Source organism: Lissotriton vulgaris, chromosome 2_1, assembly GCF_964263255.1.
Source record: "Lissotriton vulgaris chromosome 2_1, aLisVul1.2, whole genome shotgun sequence".
NCBI lineage: Eukaryota > Metazoa > Chordata > Amphibia > Caudata > Salamandridae > Lissotriton > Lissotriton vulgaris.
In genome coordinates this window covers 1,769,916,568-1,769,941,214 of record NC_141687.1, presented here as the reverse complement: position 1 = coordinate 1,769,941,214, position 24,647 = coordinate 1,769,916,568, and the positions used below count along the sequence as shown (strand labels likewise).

At 45.9% G+C, this 24,647-nt stretch overlaps 1 protein-coding gene across 1 annotated transcript in view; it reads left to right on the top strand.

Moving 5' to 3' along the window:
- The window catches only part of LOC147733265 (sperm-specific sodium:proton exchanger-like), a 4,638,748-nt gene that overhangs the window by 3,907,825 nt on the left and 706,276 nt on the right, over nt 1-24,647 (top strand). The window lies entirely within an intron of this gene.

The following is a 24,647-nucleotide window of genomic DNA, read 5'->3' as shown; positions in this document are numbered from 1 at the left end:
GGCAATTGATGTTAATTTGTTTCCCCGACATAATTTTAGATTGAGTACAAAGAAATCAAATATTTCCAAAAAAACAATCATCCATGTTGTGTTTCTTTATTTCATGATCACCAGGACCTCCCGGGGCAAGGCGCCGGCGGCGACAGAGACTCTGGTGGCAGAAGGTGGACAGGAGCAGTCCCTTGCAGGCTCTTCTGCTGGCCCCAGTAAGTTGTTCTATTGTTATATTAATACTTATACTTCCCTAACTTTTACAGCTCCTATTCATTACAAACTGGTTCCTAATAATTCTGTTTTACAAAATAGTCTTTGATCTTCTTCTAATGTAGACTACTTTCTACATTCTTATCCTGCCTCTACCATCACTCTCTGTGCTACTACTATTTACAATTATGAGTCGGTCTGTGTAGGTAGCTAAGCTTGCCCATTCGGCAAACGGTGTAAAACAAAACTCTGATACAGCAATAGCTCTAGGCACTGAGTGCACTCCTCTGGGTTGCCCTTGCTGTCTATTCCAGTCTTCTTAATGTAAGTGCTTTGAAAATTTCCAACAACAAAATGGCATTGTTTACACCAAGTAAAAGGTAGCAGTTGCCTTTTTGATTTGAGATGAGCACATCCCATACCGCTAGTGTTTCAGGGACTATTCTGCACACAAAGAAGTATAGACAAGATGATAGGTGCAGTTCGACTTTCGACATACCTCAGTCCGAACAGAAGTTGAACCCCCAATCCCCTGACCGACTATCTAGAATGTCTGACCAATGATTTTACGACCCAGAAGAACAGAAGAAGACTACCTCCGAGTCCCGGCCTATCTGAGTCACTGAAACATGACTGCCAAGTACAGTAGTTCAAACCTTTCCTCTCACTCACTCGTAAACAAAAACCACACAGTGTTGGTTAGTTTTAAAGTTTTATTTTCAATTAAGAAATGAAAGCATTCTTTATTTTTAATAGCGTAGTATTCTGATGGATGAAGATGACGTTAAAGTTTAAACAACATTCCCATGAATGAAATTAGTATGACTCAAACTTAATAATAGTTAACAGACACATGAAATTATTAGAATAACTGTGCGGGAGCCCACACCTTCTTTAAAGTAAAGTACTGCTGGTGATGACTTAGTAGTAGTTGGTGAATCGTCTGGCAGAAGGGCAATGGAATCTTCTTTCTGTAATGAGAAAAATGGTGCCCGTTAAGCAAGCATTCATCAGTTGTCATAAGAAGAAGTGTAGCATTTAATGGAATAAGCATATAAAAGGTTAACACCCTCCCCAAAACCGTTACTTTTTTTCAATCCCAGTAATAAAAAAATGTGTTATGTAACATTTTCTTCCATTACGAGACAAAATAGGGGGTTGTGTATGGCATCTGAAAATATGACATGTTTTTCCTAGACGTCACAACATCTGATGCGGCACAGATGACCACCAGTGCCGGGGCCAGCAGTGCGGAGATGTCCACTCTGGATGCGGCGGCGCCAACAGGAGGAGATGGGTGGGAAGACTCAGCGGCGGCGGACGGTGGTAAGGTATTATACTCCTTACTTATTGAAATTTTTTTGAGTAGGCTCGCAAAGTTATGTATGATGTACTGTACAGTAGTACACTAGTATAAGTACACTGTACTGTTAAGAACATTTTCTAATTTAGAACTACTTTTTGGGCTAACAGGAGAAGACAGTCAACCTTGACTTTTAATAGCATTAGCGGTGGTACTTCTCTGGTAACCAATGGCCCCCTCTATTTCACTTCAACTCAGCTGGCAAATTTTTATTGTGAAGCAAAGTCATATCAGAAGAAGTTTAGGGATGTGAAGAACGAAAAGTTAAAGAAGGGTGAAACGAAGGACGAGCGAGTCTTAATATTTATGACTGTAAAGAATGGTTTTGTTGAATGCAATTTAACATAAGAAGACGGCGGTTTCCAAAATATAATGAAAAGGGTGTTAGTTGGTTTTTGACAAAAAAACATTTTGGTACATTTGAGACATTAAGAAGAATCATAGACGTACTTTGGAAGCCTGGATGTTATCTTATTTATCCTCCTCGTCAATTGCAGAGGTGTATGATGCAGTAGAGCAGACGCTGAGTGGATGAAGTATGGCCAGTGTCAGTGCCACCCCTGTAGAAAAGTAAGGCATTCAGATCCCCACTTGCATGTACTGCTTAAAGTACTGCGAGTCTGCATCATCATGGCCTGTGTCTGTATTTCTTGGGTGAAAGCTGAGTGAGCTGCCAATCAGCGAGAACCTCCACAATACCCGGTAGCCGGGTTGGAATTAGAAGCGGCTGAGAGCACCTAGCCAATGTGGCAATAGCTTTGGTACTGCTGCCCTTGGGAGCCCTGATGAAGTCGTGGGCTACTAGCCCTGACAAAACACGTGTTGGCTGGGCGTGGTGGATAAAATCTGAATTGAAGAAAAACTTCCATCAAGACTACTTCCACATTGTTTGTCTATTGGTTGTGTTGTTTGATTACCTACAGCATTTACTCTGTAAAAGGTGACGTGTGCACAGATACCTGTTGTATCAATTATGTTTGGATCTTGGTGTCCTAATTGGAGGTTTAGGTTCTTCCTCCTATCTGGGGCACCCTCAAAATAGTGGTTAGAAATTATAAATAATGTCACACACGGGAGGTGCCAGTTGTGGATCGACAATCAAAAAAAACCTGGTCCGTTATCTTCAAAATGTTATACTGTGTTTGCTACTTGCTGGTGTTACTGAGTGTCAACTTTCTGTTGAATTATTTGACTTTATGTTAAAGACTATTGGCTACAGTATTTTTCTTTCTTTCTTCATAGATGCTACTCCAAAAAAGGTCACCCGTAAGGAGATGGCTGTCCGGGCCAAGGCCCGTAAGCTGGAGGCTATTTGTGTAGAGTATCGCTGGTTGTGGGCTCAGGAGCATGAGGACACTACAACAACCACTAGTACATCCTCCTCCAGTGCCCCCGGGTCCACCAGCCACAAGCCTCCAGCCAAACAGAGCAGAGGCCCAACAGCCTCCCGCCACCACCGCACAGCAGCAAAAACAACAGCTGCCCCCCGAGCCTGGATGGCACGTGTGCGCCGCCTCCGAAAGCGAGTGGACTACCTGGAGCGGTTGTCTGAAAAACAGCAGCGCCAGTTCCGGGACCTCCGCAAAGAGCAGCAGGACATGCAGCAACAGCTTGCCAAACTACGCCACCAGAGGAAGTGACTATCCCTTGCCCCTTTTTTAAAGACTGTTGGGGGGTGGGAATTGAGTGTTTGGGAAAGGGGACTTTTGGACTTTTTGACATTGGTTGGGTTAGGGGGGGTGAGTTCGGGTAATTTATTTTATTGTTGTGCTGAAAACAACACGAAGATATATTTCTTAATAATAATTTTTCTTACAAAATACACTGTATACGCGTTCATATATTATTTTGTGTGGGGGTTGGTGGTGGTTACTGGGCGTTTGTTTTCTTCAAACTTACCAGCATGAATGAAACATCTAGTCCTGAAATCTACCAAAATGCAAGTAACCGAGTTAGTAAATTTAGTAGCCCTACTACTGTACTTTACTAGTAGTACTGTCAGTCTCTGCTCTCCTCCCAACTTAGTCCTCCTAGCCCATTATTCTAATACCTCTCCAATATGCTTATCTTACCTGTGATTTGTGTTTGAGAATCAGGGTAGCCCCAGGGCTGGCTTCATTGCAAATGGTGATTAAGGTTGGTCCTCGACGAATGCAATATCATTGTTGTGCTGGTAGCAGTAGTGGTACACACTGGCAGTATCACCATATGAAAAAAAGAGGAAATTAAACATTAAGTGGCCTGAGCGTAGCATTAGAAACAGTACAATAGATAGTACGGTACAGAACAGTGCCCTAAATTGTAGCCTAAGCAGCGCCAACATAAGGTAAGAATAAAGCATTTGATTGTTCACGTTGTGTAGGAGGAGGATGTTCTTATCAATCCACGATGGCGCACATGAACTTCTGGTTGCTTTGACCTTATCCTCCCCAGCAAGTCTGTGGAATTTATTGTTGTTGTCAGTCACACCTCAATGAAATACCACACAGCCCGGGGGAAGAGGGTTAGGGTTTGAAAATTGGATGGGAATGGGGGTTTTGGGAAAGTTTTGTAGAGAGGAAAAAAACACAGCATGGACAGTCAAACAACAAATGAAGAGAAACAAATCTTTGGATTAGAAGATATTGATAAATCTTTAAAGGGACATAAAGGAAGTGCACTACTGCATGCCAGAAGTACTAAATGGATGGTTAGGTTACTGAAAAGTAGTACTACTACTTACTGCAACTTACTAGTAACTACGAAGAAACAAGTTGACAGTATAGGGCTGCAGTCATTACGCAATTTCACTTGCCTCTCTGCCCTCAGAGAGAATAAACACTTAGAACATTAAATTAGCGTTAAACATAGCAAAGACGTATCAAATAGCTGGAGGGATGAATTTGAAGCAGAGATCAAACAAACGCTCAGAGTCACACTTGTAGAAGTAAGTTCAAGTTCACAAGAATATCATTTAAAAGATAAGGAGAATTTTGGATACTGTTAATGTTTTTTGTAGTTGTCCTGTTGAATTTGTGAAGTTGATGATCCAGCCATTCCTCTTATTCGGGGTACTCCTTCATTCCATCGGATGCTCCGTCGATCAATCTTGGTGACCAGACACACTGTCCACTGCCTGCCTGATGCAGATTTGCGGATCGCTAATTGTAAGCCTGAGTAGTACATCGATGGCACAGGGTAAAAGCCTGCCTGTAATTGATGATGGAAAAACACAAAAGTAAGTTCTAAAGACACCTCGGAGAAAAAAATATGTAAGGCACACTGTGTAGTGCAAAAATGATACTGTCACTTTCAGAGATGACAATCCCCAAAATCTAGAACACCCCACATTACCCTCCCAAAAATGTGCAGAATACTGCTGCTACCTCGCAGAGGCCTAATTTCAAATCGTGTCAAAATGCACTCAGAAAGTGTGCCCCAAACCCCCCTTTCCCACCATGGATTATCTTCAAACCACTTGCAATCAAAATTAGACATTCCAACAAGTTTTCCAAGACCCCACCCAGTCGTAAAACTCTAGAACCCCCGCCCAAACACAGGCAATAGAATACTGCTAACCCTAACGAGCCCTAAGTTAAGAATAGTGGCAAACGCTTTCTTTAACTAGGCTAAATCCCCCCTTTCCCACCATGGATTTTCTTCAAACCACTTGCAACCAAAATTACACATTCCCACGAGTGGTCTAAGACCCCAGAACCCAGTTGCAAAAATCTAGAACACCCCTAAACACATGCAATACTGCTGCTAACCCTAACGAGCCCTAAGTTACAAAAAGTGCCAAATCGCTTTTCAGCATGGATTTTCTACAAACCACTTTTATCCGGTATTAGACCTTCCCAGCAATGCCCCAAGACCCGCCAACCCACCCGCAAAAAAGCAGAACACCCCCAAATAGGCAAAAAGCAAAAATGGAAAATCTCATACTTCGAATATTTTCGGCCTTCTTTCAATTCTGTCCAAATGCGCTGTGCAGCTAGGTCATAACTCCACTTTTCCACCATGGATTTCCTGAAAAACAAATGCAATCAACATTAGACTGTGCCAGCAGTGCTCCCAGACCCCAAAACCCACCCCAAAACCCACCCCCAAACACCAAGAACCCCCACAAACAGCACCCCAAGGACAAGCAAGTGAGCAAAAACGCAAAAACTTTTTCACCTCCGATTTTATCCAAAACACTTTTAACCGGTAGTAGACCTTCCCAGCAATGCCCCCAGACCTGTCAACCCAGGCGAAAACAAGTAGAAGACCCCCAAACAGCCAAAAAGCAAAACTACAAAAATGGGGACTTCGAAATTTTCAAGCAAATTTCCAAAATCACTCCATGCGCGCTCTGCAGCTAGGCCCAAACTCCCCTTTGCCACCATGAATTTTTCTTCAAACCACTTGCAATCAAAACTACCCATACCAAGTGTTGCTCCAAGACCCCAAAACCCACCCACAAACACCAGGAACCCGCCCAAACAGGCCCCCGAAAACGCTAAAGTGAGCGAAATGCCTGAAAATTGAAAAACTTTTTTACCTCCGATTTTCTCCAAACCGCTTTTATCCGGTAATAGACCTTCCCAGCAATGCCCCCAGACCCGTCAACCCAGGCAAAACAAGTAGAAGACCCCCAAACAGCCAAAAAGCAAAACTACAAAAATGGAGACAGAAATTTTCAGGCAAATTTCCAAAATCACTCCACGCGCGCTATGCAGCTAGGCCCTAACTCCCCTTTGCCACCATGGATTTTCTTCAAACCACTTGCAATCAAAACTACCCATACCCAGCGTTGCTCCAATACCCCAAAACCCACCCACAAACACCAGAAACCCCCCGCAAACAGGCCCCCGAAAACGCTAAAGTGAGCGAAATGCCTGGAAATGTAAAAACTTTTTCACCTCCGATTTTCTCCATACCACTTTTATTCGGTATTAGACCTTGACAACAATGCCCCCAGACCCGTCAACCCAGGTGGAAACAAGTTTAACCCCCCCAAACAGCCAAAAAGCAAAAAAGGAAAAATGGTCAGACATATTTCTGCATATTTCCCAGATCACTCCGTGCTCGCTCTGCAGCTAGGCCCTAACTCCCCTTTGCCCCCATGTATTTCCGTGAAACCACTTGCAATCAAAAGTATCCATACCCAGCGTTGCTCCAAGACCCCCAAACACCAGGAACCCCCCAAGTGGACCCCCGAAAAAGCTAAAGTGAGCAAAATTCCTGAAAAGGAAAAACTTTTTCACATCCAATTTGGTCCTAAACACTTGATTCCGATATTAGACCTTCCGAGCTATGCCCCCAGACCCCTGCAGCCACCAGCCCAAAAGCAGAACACCACCAAACAGGCAAAAAGCAAAAATGGGCCTACCTTCAATTCAGTCCAAATACGCTGTGCAGCTAGGTCATAACTCCACTTTTCCACCATGGATTTCCTGAAAAACAAATGCAATCAACGTTAGACTGTGCCAGCAGTGCTGCCAGACCCCAAAACCCAACCACAAAAACCTAGAAGCCCCCCAAACAGCACCTCAAAGACAGGCAAGTGAGCAAAAAAGCAAAAACTTTTTAACCTCCGATTTGGTCCAAAATTTCATTCCGATATTAGACCTTCCGAGCTATGCTCCCAGACCCCTGCAGCCACCCGCCCAAAAGCAGAACACCCCCAAACAGGCAAAAAGCAAAAATGGGCCTACCTTCAATTCAGTCCAAATACGCTCTGCAGCTAAGCCCTAACTCTCCTTTTCCACCATGGATTTCATGAAAAACAAATGCAATCAACATTAGACTGTGGCAGCAGTGCTCCCAGACCCCAACACCCGCCCACAGAAACCTAGAAGCCCTCCAAACAGCCCACCAAAAACATGCAATACTGGTATATTCAAAAGATGGCAAATTGCGCTGTTCACAAAACATTGCTGTTTTCAGCACTTCCACTACTTTGATCCTCTTGAAACTCACCTGGACAGTCACTTGTTCCAGCGATTCACAAGAATCTCAGTAAGGCAGAACAAAATCGAACCACTGCGCTCTTTGAAGAAGAAGAAGAAGGAAGGTCTACGACTAGTTTTCACTTAGTTTTCACCCAAACACACGTGCCCGCAAAACACCCAAAAGGCCCAAAATTCTGCCAATTCTGGAGCAAAGAATACCAAACCCCCGTAAAACATTGCCAACATCATTATGAATGAGCCAATGTTAGAAATCGGATCCCTGGCCGGCCAGGGCTTGCGCCAAAGTCAGTCAGAGACCACCACTTCCACGTCAGGACAAGGGAGTTACGCGCCAAGATAACCCCTGCTCCCCCTTGGTAACGTAGCACGAGCAGTAAGGCTAAACTCGGAGGCAATGTGAGTTAAGTGTTTGCGCATGCACCCCCAGCAACAACACCCAAGGCCCACCACAAAGGAAACTCCACACAAGGTTATGTATAAAAAAAAATAGCCTTTGTATTACACCAAAACACATTAGATAAAAACACACACTTCACAATGTGCCAACAGGCACAGGCAGAATTTACAAGGGATATGTACAAGACAGGGATACCTGTACCACTGTCAGGAATCAGCACTTTTATAACTAGTAATACTGTTAGAATTAGCACTTCGAAAATAGAGTATAAATCACTTTAGCACACAACCAGTAACTGCTGGTAACCGGTAAATACCACCTATGCAACCCTAACCACCTTAGGAGAATAATACCCAGGGAACCAGGACCTCACAGGGAACACCTGTACTAGGAGAAAACAACCAACTAAATGTCACCGTACATTTAGGGGTATAGGCCTGGGAACAAAACACATGATGCATAAACATACATTCAGCGGTGTAAGAACAAGGCACATGATGCATAAAACACATTCAGAGGTGCAGCACAGGAGAATTCGCAGAAATTACACTTACTTCAAAGTTCAGGTTGCGCCACAGCAACAAAACCTAAACGTAGCAGCTGCCCACTACTTGCTGGGCAGCTGAGGACAGGGACAGAACAGGGCCTAAACGCTGAGGGAAATGGATAGGGGGAGTCTGGAGGAAGAGTATAAAGGAGCATGATTGAGTTGTGAACTTGTGAACCTCAGGAATGCAGACTGAGGCACCTTCAAATCAATAAGGAATATAAGATGAAGACAGTGCTGCTGATGGACTTGTTGTGATTAGGTGATTATAGTTTTTTTGTGGTAAAAGTTGCAAAACAAAGAAAGACACACAGGAATAAAAGTGAATAAGGACGACAAAAAGGAAGTCATTTTCAGGGAAGTAGAGCTCGTCCTCCAACTTCATGATTTGAGACGGGAGTAGGTCAGGTAACAGAGAAGAACTTCCGTCACCTAAGTCGGTGTCCTCTTCTTCCTGCGTGCATTCACGTACTTTGTAATCTGGTGGTATCAAGTGCTGATTCATCTTGATCAGTGTTAACCTCTCCACATTTTTGACCGAGAGCCGGGACCTTTTTAAAGTTATAATGGCACCAGCAGCACTGAAAACAAGTTCAGAAGACACACTTGCGAGTGGGCAAGACAAATAATTTAGAGCCAGGTTGGCGATCAGTGGCCATAGAGCCATTTTCCTGTACCAATACAGCAATGGGTTAGTATGAACAAAGACCTGTGTTGGCTCATCCAGATAGGCCTGCACCATCAACTCAAGGTTCTCCACGGTTGCTCCACTTTGCCTACCATCTGTGGCCTTCTCACAACTGGAACGAACAAACCCTTGATGAGTTAGCCAATCCGCTTCCAACAATATTATGGCTGGGCCTGGTGCAGGTGAGGATGATGATAGGGTTGCTGCTGGTGTAGGATAGTGACTCCCTTCTGCCACAGATTAAGAAGTGAAACTTGACGCTGGATCGCCTGCTGATTCAGTTAGACTTCTGACGGCTCCTTGAATTTTCTTTCGATCTTTTTCGAACCATCTGGCTGACACAGCTATCCAATGTTTTTACTTTGAAACATCTGCCTCATCAAAAGGAATGAATGCTTTGCTGGCCACTGCCTTTTTGTACCATGGATCCAGAATAGTGGCACAAATGTAATGTTGTTCTGTATGTATCTTTTGAAGCCTTTCATTGGGAACTAGGCGGCATAATAAGTTCTCCGCCAACACATTTGCAACTTGCTTTCCACCATCATCTCTCAACGTTGAAGACACTGCCTTCAGTTGGTGCTCTAGCATGCGCAACAATGGGATAGCTTTGCTCAAAGAACAGTCCTCCCTGCTGACTTCACGCGTGAGGATCTCAAAAGGACGAAGCATGTCTGTCAGGCTTTTAACTAGCTGCCATTCCTCCGACTCTAGCCTCAAGTCATTAATAGTAGAACCTACGGTAAAGATATAGTCATTGATTACCATGCACTGCTCAAACAGACGCTCAAGCATGTAAAAGGTTGAGTTCCAACGTGTTGCCACCTCCTGGATGAGTCCTTTGACTGGCACTTTATGTACATATATATATGTACTTGCCTTTGGTGCGCCGAAGGCGCGCCAAAGGCAAGCCCGTCTGGGCCCGTCTGGGCCCGGACGGACCCAGGCTCAGGGACTCTGCCAGATCCACCTCCCAGTCGTCTGATGTACCCAGCAGACACGCTTCTGGAGCTCCGACCCGAAAAAAACCTAGGCTGTCGGTACATTCACGATGCAGGTAAACCCTTCACAAGCTGCACGCGTTGTTACCCAACCACTCAGACCACAGCCAACCCTAGCCTACAGCTGGGTCTTCTCAACTGTCGATCCCTCCCCAAGCATGCACTCGAAATCAATGAGATGATCCAAGACTAAGGCTTGGATGCATTATTTCTCTCAGAAACCTGGCTTTCTGACAGCACCGATGCGGACGCTGTCTCCGCCCTTACCCCAGGCTACCTCATCCAAACCCTCCATAGACCAAGAGGAAGAGGAGGCGGGTTGGCCATAATCTACCGGGAACATCTCACCTGCAGAACCAGCGACCCCCAAATTGATGACTCCGAAAGTTGTCACTTTTCCCTTCAATCCTCCCCGACGCACTCCCTTTCGGGACTCCTGATCTACCGGCCCCCAGGTACTCTTGGGAAATTTCTCAATGCAGTCACCGAAACGGCTTCTCAACTAGCCGCCTCCGTTTCCAACTTTCTCATCGTTGGCGACCTGAACCTCCACTTTACAGATCCCACTGACCGGTCTGCCTCTGACCTACTAGCGGACCTTTTGTCACTTAATATCAGGTTGGTCAATAACGAGCCCACCCACGATAAGGGACACCTGTTAGATCCCGTCCTCACTAATGCCAATATCACCACCAGTCCACCTTTGCCACTGCCATGGACTGATCACCTTTTAGTCCCCATTTCATGGGAGGCCCCTACTGTTACCACCCAGCCTGCGAAAATCAAAATCACTGACAGACGATGGCATAAACTCATACCTTCAGAATGGTCGGACATCCTCTCCAATACTACCCCAGCGCTTTCCTCCGACGCCATAACGGCCGATGAACAGTTTCGCTCCTGGATCACTTCCTTTCTGGACACCCTTATCCCCAAAACCGCCACCCTCAGACACAACAAACGTATACCCTCAGCCCCATGGTATACTCCAGAGCTCAAGTCGCTACGGCAGGACTGTAAAAGAGCTGAACGATCATGGAGTAAGGAGAAATCCAACGCTAATAAGGACGCCTACTCCACCTCCTTATCAGCTTACAAATCTTTGATCGACAAGACAAAAAGTCGATTCTTTCAGGAACGAATCGAAAAAGCCGCCTGTTCAAGCAAAGAAACCTATACCATCCTGAAAGAACTTCTTAAGGTCCCCGACCCCGCCCCTAGAAACCCCCCAGATCCAAAGGCAGACCAGGAAAAATGTCACCAGCTAGCCAGCTTCTTTCAAGAAAAAATCCCAAAAATTCTTGACTCCATCCCTTCGACTAATCCGAGCGAGACTGACGATCCCCCCGACACTTCGATCGCCCCGCGCCTAACTTCCTGGGGACAAATAACCAACGAAGAAGTTGAGAACACGCTCAAATCCATCAAAAGCGGATCTCCTAGGGACCCCGCACCGCTACGGACCCTCAAGGAAGTCGCTCCCATCATCATCCACCCTCTCACCCATCTGATTAACGCTTCTTTTCAACAGGGAGTCGTCCCCCATAGTTGGAAAGCGGCAGTCGTTAAGGCGCTGCTAAAAAAAACTCCTTGGACCCAGCAGAACTGGCCAACTACCGACCAATATCCCTCCTCCCCGGGACCAGCAAGGTAGCCGAGAAACTGGTGAATAAGAAACTCTCCCAGTTTCTTGAATCCAATAATCTGCTAAAAAATTCGCAGACAGGTTTCCGCCCAGGACAGGGCACCGACATCGCCCTCCTGGCAGCAGTGGAGGAGGCCAGAGCGCTCTTGGACGAGGGAGGATCAGTGGCAGTGATCCTCCTCGACCTGAGCGCGGCCTTCGACACCGTCAACCACCAACTCCTGGTCAAACGGCTCAAGAAGGTAGGAGTAGAAGGCACCGCTCTATCCTGGCTTTCCTCCTTTCTGGCCCAACGCTCCTTCCAGATCTGGGAGAATAACACCCGTCCTCCGACACACCCCTCCAATGTGGCGTGCCTCAGGGCGCCTCCCTGAGCCCCACATTGTTTAACATCTATATGTCCCCATTGGAGGAGGTCGTCACCCCGTTCGGAGTGAGCATTGTCAGTTATGCGGATGACACACAATTAGTTGTCTCCCTTTCCCACCCTAGTAAACAGCCTGTGGACCTATTCAACTGCTTGACGCAGATCCAAGGGTGGATGAATAACTCAGCCTTAAAGCTGAATGGTTCTAAAACTGACATTCTCCTTCTGGGTCAGAAAGGACTCACCTTCCCTTTGAACATCTGGCCACCCTGTTTGGGACCCCCCCCCCGCCCCTAAACAGGAAGTAAAAAGCCTGGGAGTATGGATTGAAACAGACCTTTCATTCACCACGCAGGCCAAAAAAGTAGCAGGCACCTGCTTCGGGCTACTCAAATCGATGAGAAAGATCCTGCACCTTCTTCCACCCACATCGCAAAGACTTCTCATCCAAGGCCTCATACTGTCCAGGCTTGACTATAGCAACGCTATATACCTGGGCGCACCCGAAGCAACCCTAAACAAACTACAGAAAATCCGAAATGCTGCCGCACAGATCCTCACGCACACCCCTGCCAGAGCTTCAGCCAAACCTGCTCTGAAGCTCCTTCACTGGCTCCCAGTGAGGGAACGAGTAATATTCAAAGCCTTAAGCCTGTCCCATAGACTACTGCAGAATCAGGGCCCCCCCATTCTGAGGAAATTTATACAACTGTATAAAGCCCCTAGATCCCTTCGATCGGACAAGGAGTCCCTCATCATCTTGCCTAGATTCAAGAAAGCCCGCACGGGTGGAAGACGTTTCTCCATCCACACAGCTCGCCCATGGAACGCTCTCCCCCGAGACCTGAGGAAAGAACCGAACTACCTGCGATTCAGGAAACGACTCAAAACTCACTTGTTCCCTTAATTTTTAACCACTTCTAATTAAAATTGCTGTGCCCCCCCCTCTTCTCACCCCGACCCCACAGGTGTAGGGATCTCTAGCGCTGGGATACCTCAGGGTGACTACACGCTCTATAAAACATTTTAATAATAATAATAATAGCATGTTGAATGCTCCTCAGCTCCTTCCAGGTCTTAAAAGAATGGCTGAAATGTGTGCAGATTCTTCGGCAGGTGGTCAGTAACTTCTTGACCTGGTTTTCATTATTCAAGAAACCTTGAACAACCAGGTTTATACAGTGCGCCAAACACGGCACTCTGCAATAGTCACCGTCCTGCATGGCCCTAACTATATTACTGCCATTATCCGTGGAAACATAACCAACTATGCAATTTCTTGGTTCCAGCCATTCAGAGACCTTACTTTTAAACTCATCCAAAATGTTTTTTGCAGTATGACTTTTCGCCATGGCAAACATGGCTAATGTTGCATGTTTCCGAGAAGCTTGAAAAACTGTGTCCAGGTCAGCAACTGCACTTGACTTGTCTCTAACCCCTGCAAAAGACCCTGCAAAAGAGACCCAGTGTGCAGTGATGCACATGTAATCAAGGGCTTGGCAACATGTCTGTTGTCAAGTGGATAGTGTGAACAGCACTCTTCTGCAACACTGCCCCAATCACCTCCAGCACATCTTGATGTAGTGCTGGAATAGCAACTCTGGCAAAATAGGACCGGCTAGGAACCTTCCATTTAAGGCAGACTGTTGCCACTAATTCTAGAAACCCCACCCCTTCCACGAAAGAAAAAGGGAGAAGGTCCAGCGCTAGCATTTTAGCCAGCTTCGCGTTATACAGACGTACCGTTGGGTGGTTGCGTTCAAATGGCGCCTCTGACCAAAGCATGCTTCTAATGGTGGGCTGGATCATTTTACGTGATGATGATGATGATGACCTCTTCAAACCAGTTAGGCCCATTGAAGTAGTTTTCGCATTGGTGTCTCTCCAACACTCTTAGTGTGCCTCATAGATGTTGCAGGGGTAGAGGGTGTGGGCGATACGACTGCAGTGCTGCTGCCAGGGGTACTGGGTGTACCAGATAAAATGTGTCGCTTCTTCACTTCCCCCCTGCACAATCAGATTCTCGTCATCATCAGATTCAATATCAAGGGATACATTTGGATTTTTTTTTCTTTTGGCTTCCTCGATCTTCCTCATGTGTGCTTCCGGAACCATAGTTGGTACCAAGCTTACCCCGACTAACTGATGCTTTACAAATCGAACAAATGATCACGTTTTCCGCCTTTGCGCTAACAGTAAAGAAGTCCCAAACTGCGGACTGGTGATGTCTGCTGGTGGTGGAGGTGCTACTTTGACTTTCAATGCCAGATGAAGTGGAGGATAGGCATGGCTAGATTTGTTTCTGTTGTTCACTTACAGCACCACTACTTGAGGTCGAGCTGGATGGAGGTCCATGCCGGCCCTTCTGACTAAAAAAGATGGAAGCTGTAGGTCGTGTTGGTGTTGTAGTTAACGCTGGTGGTACCAGTGACATGCCGCCCATATCCCGCTCAGCAGCTAAAATGTCTGTCTGCTGCATGACTACTGGGTCATCGTCAGACTGTTCATCAGCAGCGGAACATACCACTACTTGTTCGACGTCATCACCCATAAGTGGAAGCTTTGCGGGAGCCTTCCTTTTAGGCTTAGCTACCTTTGTCGGCTCATCATGGGGTGACTCACTCTCAGACCGCATTGGTGGGTTCCAATCAACATCAGCATCATCAGAAGGAAGGGGGCTTGAAGAAGAACTTCTAGTATCCCTCCTTGACCTTTTTCTTGCTGGGGATCCGGAAGACAATGGATAATCATCATCACGAGTAGTGGCTTCGTCGGATACCTCCTCTTGAATAGCAATTTCCTGATGTGCCCCTACTTCTGGAGGAACCAGCGTTGTAGGCAGCTGTGCCGCTCCATGAACCTCTAGTCGCACCTCTCCATGCACCTGTCCATGCGCCTCTCCTTGCGGCTCTCCTTGCGGCTGTACTTGAGCCTCTCCTTGCGGCTGTACTTGCGCCTCTCCTTGCCCATGTACTTGCGCTTGTACTACTTGCACCTGTGTTTGTGGCTGTGGTTGTTGAACACTCCTCAGCTGAGTTACACCCGGCGTTGGTTGGATGGTACTTTCTTGTGATGACCCAAGATCACTGGTCGATGGTGATTCAACAACCAAAGTGGCTGCCGCAGCAGCACTCATGGTGGTCTTGGACCTAACTTGGCGTAGTGGCACTGAACCCAATGAAGCGGAGGTGCTGCTTCCAGCTTGGTCCCCGGCGGACACAGCTGCTGCTGCAGGCGTGTTTTTTTTCTCCAAAAAAAGGTGTCGGTGGGCACACCAGTCTCCTTGGTAGGTGGTGCCACTTGCTTCTTCTTCTCCTTCTTACTGACAGTGGCACGGCCAACTTTCTTTGGGGCCATCTTCTTGAGATGTCAGAACAGCAGGCCGCAGTTGCACGAGTTGTAGAGTTGTCTTGTCTGTGGCCACACGTGACGTTGTGCTGCACACACTGCTGCAGGACTTCCTCCTGGCACTGGTGGTTCTCTTGTGCACCTAAAAGCAATGGACGCCAGAGGAACATCAGTTATACACCCCAAAAAGTCGAAAAACACTCAAAAATCACCACAATCCCATGCCATCCATGCCCTCAATGATGTTTAAATTCAAGACAACCCAGAGAAAGACTAGGCCCATGCACCACTGAGTAGCCCTTGGGCATAATGGTTGAAAGCAAGGCAAAGTGGGTGCAGGCCTGAGCACACTGCCTGCCTTCAAAATGGCCCCTTGACCCCCACCACACGGCCAGGCCCTGCCTGTACCAGGCCTCAAGATGACCCCACCCACATGGCCAGGCCCCAACAACCCCCACAAAAATCAAAAAACACTCAAAAATCACCACAATCCCATGCCATCCATGCCCTCAATGATGTTTAAATTCAAGACACCACAGAGAAAGACTAGGCCAATGCACCACTGAGTAGCCCTTGGGCATAATGGTTGAAAGCAAGGCAAAGTGGGTGCAGGCCTGTGCACACTGCCTGCCTTCAAAATGGCCCCTTGACCCCCACCACATGGCCAGGCCCTGCCCGTACCAGGCCTCAAGATGGCCCCCACCCACATGGACAGGCCCCAACAACCCCCCCAAAAATCGAAAAATACTCAAAAATTACCACAATCCCATGCCACCCAAGCCCTCAATGATTTTTAAATTCAAGACACCCCAGAGAAAGACTAGGTCCATGCACCACTGAGTAGCCCTTGGGCATAATGGTTGAAAGCAAGGCAAAGTGGGTGCAGGCCTGAGCACACTGCCTGCCTTCAAAATGGCCCCTTGACCCCCAGCACATGGCCAGGCCCTGCCTGTACCAGGCCTCAAGATGGCCCCCACCCACATGGCCAGGCCCCAACAACCCCCACAAAAATCGAAAAACACTCAAAAATCACCACAATCCCATGCCATCCATGCCCTCAATTATGTTTAAATTCAAGACACCTTAGAGAAAGAATAGGCCTATGCACCACTGAGTAGCCCTTGGGCATAATGGTTGAAAGCAAGGCAAAGTGGGTGCAGGCCTGAGCACACTGCCTGCCTTTAAAATGGCCCCTTGACCCCCATCACATGGCCAGGCCCTGCCTGTACCAGGCCTCAAGATGGCCCCCACCCACATGGCCAGGCCCCAACAACACCCACAAAAATCGAAAAACACTCAAAAATCACCACAATCCCATGCCATACATGCCCTCAATGATGTTTAAATTCAAGACACCCCAGAGAAAGACTAGGCCCATGCACCACTGAGTACCCCTTGGGCATAATGGTTGAAAGCAAGGCAAACTGGGTGCAGGCCTGAGCACACTTCCTGTCTTAAAAATGGCCCCTTGACTCCCACCACATGGCCAGACCCTGCCTGTACCAGGCCTCAAAATGGCCCCCACAGACATGGCCAGGCCCCAACAACACCCCAAAAAGTTGAAAAACACTCAAAAATCACCACAATCCCATGCCATCCTTGCCCTCAATGATGTTTAAATTCAAGACACCCCAGAGAAAGACTAGGCCCATGCACCACTGAGTACCCCTGGACATAATGGTTGAAAGCAAGGAAAACTGGGTGCAGGCCTGGGCACACTGCCTGGCTTAAAAATGGCCCCTTGACCTCCACCACATGGCATGGCCCTGCCTGTGCCAGGCCTCAAGATGGCCCCCACCCACATGGCCAGGCCCCAACAACAACCCAAAAAGTCGAAAAACACTCAGAAATCACCACAATCCTATGCCATCCATGCCCTCAATGATGTTTAAATTCAAGACACCCCAGAGAAAGACTAGGCCCATGCACCACTGAGTACCCCTGGGCCTACTGGCTAGTGAGGCTTTACAGGCACCCCAAAATTAAAACAAAAAACAACATATAACAGTGAACTAAAATTCCATGACATAAATAAGAATTAAGTTTTAAAAAAATCACAGAAACAGTTGTATAATGCACCCATGACTAACCCTGGGCCTACTGGATACTGTGTCTAGCTACCCACCACAATATATATTTTCTTAAAGTTGTGAATTTTTTTTTAGAACTGGAGTTGCCTCAACTGCAATGCCCCAAACAAACAACAGCAACTTACTTGTAAAATCGCAAGTCCAAAAGTGATCCAAACTCCAAAGTCCAAAAAGTCCTCAAATACAAATATCCAGCAGCAGCCACAAAGAGTAATCCTTCCAGCTCCAGATCCAAATGAAAAGTGACCAGGACTTGGACAAAGCACTGGAAGGAGCCTGCTGGACAGGAACAGGAAGTTGGAGACTCTGGGGAACTTCCTTCCTCCCACCCCCCCTCCAAAAAATGGACTCCTGCACCAAAAAGTGCAGCCAAATGTCAATCTCAGGAGTTATTCTGATCAAAATCATCATTTTCACAAGGTTTATGCTTCCTGCGGTGGATTTCTTGTGCAGAATTGCAATTTTTGCAATTTCGGGAATGCGATCTGTTCAAACCTCCCGCCGGAAGTCAGCTGCGTGCCGTCGCGGGTCTTTATGACGTACTCGCATTGTCAAACTCTCGCTGTGCAAGATGGCAAGCCGCAATGACGTAATTGTGTTCGAAAAACTCTTGCGCGATCACGCAGCAAGATCGAAAAGGGCGCAGCACACGCAAAACCGGGAGAAAAACAACATGGCAGGCTCAGAGTCAACGCCGCGCGCGCAATATTGTAGTTTTTCAAGCGCGACCAAGCAAAATAATTTGCAGCTTGCGAATTTGCAGATTTCTGGGTAAATTCGCGCGAATCGCGAGATCGTCATTAAATCCGCAAATTTGCCCTCAAAACAGATTTTACTCCCACGCTTACCCTTAACCCTAAAACACTACCCCCAGCAAGACCCCCTACACTACCCAAACACCACTATGCTACCCTAAACTCTAAAACACTACCCAGAGCATGAACCCCTTCACTACACAAACACCCCTGCGCTACCCTAAAACACTACCCCAGCACGATCCCCTACACTACCCAAACACCACTGAAATACCCTAAACCCAAAAACACTACCCCAGCATGACCCCCCACACTAGCCAAACAACACTGCACTACCCTAAACCCTAAAACACTAACCCAGCACGAACCCCTACAATACCCAAACACCACTGCACTACCCTAAACAATAAATCTACCCCAGCACGACCACCTACACTACCCAAACACCACTGCACTGCCCTTAATCCCAAAACACTAACCCCAGTATGACCCCCTAAACTATACTATACTATACAAACACCACTGCACCCTAAACTCAAAAACACTACCCACAGCACGACCCCCTACAATACACAAACACCACTGCTCTACCCTACACCCTAAAACACTAACCCCAGCACGACCTCTACACTGCCCAAACACCACTGCACTGCCCTAAAACACTACCCCATGATGTCCCCCTACACTACCCAAACACCACTGCCCTACCCTAAACCCTAAAACCCGACCCCATACCCTCCACAAACACCACTGCACTAACCTTAACCATAAAACACTACCCCCAGCATGAACCCCTACACTACACAAACACCACTGCACTACTGTAAACCCTAAAACACTACCCCCTACACTACACAGACACCACATCACTACCTTAAACCCTAAAACACTACCCTTAGTAGGACCCCTACACTACACAAACACCACTGCTCTACCTTAAACCCTAAAACACTACCCCAGCACAAACCCCGAAACACTACCCAAAGACCACTGCACGTCCCTAAACACTAAATATACCCCCAGCACGACCCATACACTACCCAAACACCACTGCACTAGCCTAAACCCTAAATTTACCCCCAGCACGACCCCCTACACTACCCAAACACCACTGCGCTACCCTAAACCCTAAAACACTACCCCAGCACGACCCCCTACACTACAAAAACACCACTGCACTAACCTAAACCCTAAAACACTGCCCCCAGCACGACCCCCTATACTACACAAACACCACTGCACTACCCCAGACCCTACAAAACTACCCCAGCACTACCCCCTACACTAACCAAACACCACTACACCAACCTAAACCATAAAACACTACCCCATCATGACCCCCTACACTACCCAATACCACTGTGCTACCCTAAACCCTAAAACACTCCCTACAGCATGACCCCCTACAATACACAAACACTACTGCTCTACCCTACACCCTAAAAGACTACCCCCAGCACGACCCCTACACTACCCAAACACCACTGCACTACCCTAAACCCTAAAACACTACCCAAGCATGACCCCCTACACTACACAAACACCACTCTGCTACCCTAAATCTACTTCCAGCATGACCTCCTACACTACCCAAACACCACTGCACTTCCGTAAACCCTAAAACACTACCCCCAGCATGACCCCCCTACACTACACAAACACCACTGCACTACCCTAAACCCTAAATCTACCCCCAGCACGACTCCCTACACTACAGAAACACCACTGTACTGCCCTAATCCCTAAAACACTACCCCCACCACGACCCCCTACACTACCCAAACACAGCAGCACTACCCTTAACCCTAGAAAAGTAACCCCCAGCCCATGCCCAATCCCCTTTACCTCTCACTCCTCGTGGTTCCTGCTTCATGTCGTCTCAGAGGGGCGGTGCACGTCGTTTTGAGGAAATGGAGCAGCCTATGTTTCCTTACGACGACGTGGATCGTCTACATGTTTTTTAGAACGCATGTTAACTTACCATACATACCTTTACAACTAAATTGATTGTAAAGGCATGCGTGGTAAATGACCATGCGGTCTAAAAAGTGCTTAGTAATGACTTTGCGATGTACAACGCATGCCTGGAAAGGCATGCGTTGTAATGGTATTGCGGAGTAAAAAAGTTATTTTAACAGCTGTTTACCGATCGAAGTTGGCCCCTGTTCTTCTGTGAGTCATTTATTTTTCGTAAATTAGGAGGAAAGAATGTGTTTTTTTACCGAAAAGTGCATTCCCGACTGTTTTATTGTGAAAGTGTTTTTGCATGGCCTGGTTTCACTTCTAGTGAGAGAGTGGAAGAGTCTGTTTGGATCTAAAGGAGTTCTGTTGTTGGACGGGGCCGGCGGAGCACGTCATCAGAAAACACAGCTAATGGAAAGCGTCCTGCCCGAAGTGTGGAGCAGTGCCATAAAAGGTCAACGATTGTGCATCCCACAGCAGTATGACCGTACTGTGCCATTCCAGGATACGGAAGGCAGAAGCGGCATCCATCACAGGTCCTCTTGTACACTTAAAAAGGACCCGATGATGCTTTCCTTTCTTTTCTTCTTCTGCTGCACCATCTGTTCTTCCTCTTCTACTGCAAGTGGATCAAGTTCGGCAAAACTAGAAGCCATAGTTGTATTAAAAATAAACGAACACACAAAAAAGGTATATCAAAATAAAGTTAAGCAAGAAACAGGTCTTCTCTCTATCAAGGACAGAAAGTAAGGGAAATATCAAAAGGATGGATCCTCCCTCTTTCACAGTTAAATTGATTTCAACCAATCAGATTCCTTTTTTCTTTTGCTGACATGAAGTCGCTTAGGGTGCGCACACTAGTCACGCACCCTTCGCGCACCTGCGAAAATCATATATATCATTATACACTATAAATAAAAATTTCTATAAACTTTCAATTAGTATATTAGCAAAACTGTTCAGTCTAATATCATATTCAAACTTTGTATAGTAATTTTTTCAACTTAAAAATACACCGAGGTCACGACTTCGACGCAATCTCAGTGCGATCACGGCACGACCCTGGAAATACGTGTGGGGAGATGTTGCGCACATTAAGCAGCTACACCGCGCATTTCGTAACTTTACTTTCGTCGAAATTATATTGAAAATAATATTTTAAAAATAATTTTATTAATAAATTCAGACACACACTTATAGGAAAACTTTTATTTATAATTAATTTAAAGATATTTCATACTTTACAAAGTATGACAAAGTCGCGACCCCAGGGCGATTTTTCCAAATGGCTACCGGAATGTGTGCAGCCATCATGTAGGATGCGCGAAGGGTGCGCGACTTCTGTATAATATAAAAAAAAGAATTAATATAATTTTCCTAACTAAAAATTATTCACAATTTTTTTTAAATATATATATATATATATATATATATATATGTACGCCAAAGCAGTCACACACTCCAACGGGACAGCAATCACGGACACGAAATCTGCTGCAATAAACCTCTGTTTTATTTCACTCGGGTCAATGGCAAGTAGCACTCAACGTGTTTCAGGAACACTCCCTTGTTCACATATATATATATATATATATGTATAGAAAATAAAAAAACATAAGATTGAGGTACATTAGACTTACACATTTTCTTTTAAAAAAATCTTTGAAATTCACTGAAAAAACAATAGGTTTCCGGCACTTTATAGTTAGAAATTAGCATTTAAAAAAACATAGAAATTCACTAAAAAAACATAGGTTTCAAGCACGTTATAGTTAGAAATGATCATTTAAAAAAACAATAGAAATTCACTGAAAAAACCATAGGTTTCAGGAACTTTATAGTTAGTTGGACATTTCACTCATACAAAACCATAGAAATTCCGGCGTTATAGTTAGCTCAGCTAACTATAACTCGCGCCCCCGCAATGCACTGCTGATGCCGTCACATATTACATCAATCATGACATGGTCAGTGACATCACTGATGACATCTCAAATGACATTACTGATGACTTCACTGATGACATCATCCATGTGAAAATCTGATGAACCTCCTCACACCTAAATATAACCTTTGATACACCCACTCTAAAATATAGACTACCTTTTTCAAAAAAATAGACACATCAATACCAGTTACTAAACACGCACTGACTGATTCCTAGGTCTACACACACATCCACTCATTCACCCATACAGTCACTCATACATGCAGTCACTCATCAATACAACACTATCATATGCACTCATCCACCTATACAGACACGCAACCACTGCCACATATCCAGAGTTACCCACACACCTAGTCAGTCATGCAAAGAATCAATCATACTTCCATTTACTCACCTATACAGTTATACAGACACCACCTCACTTATTCTTACAGATACTAACACATAATTACTCTGTTATAGAATCACTGATACAAATACACACTTATCCATGCAGCCAATCTCACAATTACTGACTCTCACATATAGGTATTGATATACACCATCACTCACATATACTGCCTTTTACATATGTACTTACTTGCACATGTACCACTGAGACATCCATTCACTCACCAACACACCCATACACACACTAACCCACCCCTACAGCTGTTTCCACATGTACTCTTGAACCCATACACCCAGTGATTCAACCCTTCACACATCTATGCACCGAGTCACACACGTCCCACCCACCCACACACACCCACTGAGGCAGCCATACAAATACTCAGGCAAGCAATCAATAACCCATATAGACACTCATGCAGCTACTCACTAACCCATGCAGCAGCTTACACAACAACAGACTGACTGATACAGACTTTCACTCAGTTTAGTCACTAAGCCATGCATTCAGAAAGACACATTTAATCACTTAATTTAATTTAATTTCTTATAGAGCGCTAACAATCATCCAGGGTCGGATATCACGGCGCTATGCTAGCTAGTGTGCATGTGACGTGGGTGAGAGCCCATTTCAATTATTCAGGATGGGGAAAGAGAAAAGATTTTAGCTGTTTCCTAAATGCCAGGTGGCATTCTGTAAGTCGAAGGGCTGTGGGTAGTTTGTTCCATTTGGCAGCAGCGATATGGGAGAAAGCGCGCTCGCCCATCCTAGCTCTCTTTACCTGGCAGGTTTTTGCACGAGCCAAGAGTTGGGAGCGGAGGTTCCGAGTGGGAGCATAGAACTGAATCCTATTTCTAAGGATGAGGGGACCAGTTTTGTGTAGTGCTCTATGAGTAATGCACATCATTTTAAAAGATGCTCTTTGCTTCATTGGAAGCCAATGGAGGTAACGTAAACAGCTCTTGGCCGAGTCGTATTTTCTTTTCATGCAGATGGCCTTGGCTGCTGCGTTCTGCACCATTTGGAGCTTGGTAAAAAGATACTCGGCCATGCCTACAAACAGGGAGTTTCCGTAGTCCAGCCTACTCATCAAGAGTGACTGGACCAGGATCTTTCTACACTCCATTGGAATCCAGGGGAAGACTCTCTTAAGCATTTTTAGGATTGCGAAGCCTTTTCCGCATATGGCAGCTACATGAGTCTTCATGGATAGGGCAGTATCTATGTTTATTCCAAGGTTTCTTGCTGTTTGTGATGGGGCAGGTGGAATGCCCAGTTCTTTTGGCCACCAGCTGTCATCCCACAGCTGGGTGTGGCTTCCGAACAAAAGTATCTCTAATTTATCTGCATTGAGCTTTAAACAATGCTGGTGCATCCATTCGGCCAGTTCAGCAAGACAATTAAGTAGCCTTTCTTTGGGATTGTTTTTTTTTCATCCAGGATGCCAGTGAGTTGGGTGCCGTCGGCATAGGAACAGATTTCCACACCCCACTTTCTGCCTATTCCCACCAGGGATGAAACAAAAATGTTAAACAAAGTTGGGCTTAGTGAGGCCCCCTGTGGGACCCCGTATTTGATGTTCCGGCATGGGGACGAGAACTTACCCATGCGTACTGATTGAGATCTTTCCGATAGGAAGGACCGCAGCCAGCCCAGAGCTTTTTCCCTGATACCCTTGGATGCTAGAGTTTCCAGTTACTTATACAGTCAGTCACATACCTACTAAATCCTCCATACAGACACTTATACACCCACTTAAAACTTTACGGAAACACACTGTCACTGGATGATGTCATCAATCATATCATTTGAGATGTTATCAGTGATGTCATCAGTGATGTCACTGACCATGTCATGAATGATGTAATATGTGACTTCATCAGCAGTGCATTGCGGGGCGTGAGTCATAGTTAGCTGAACTAACTAGAACGCTGGAATTTCTATGGCTTTGTATGAGTGAAATGTTCAACTAACTATATCGTTCCTGAAACATATGTTTTTT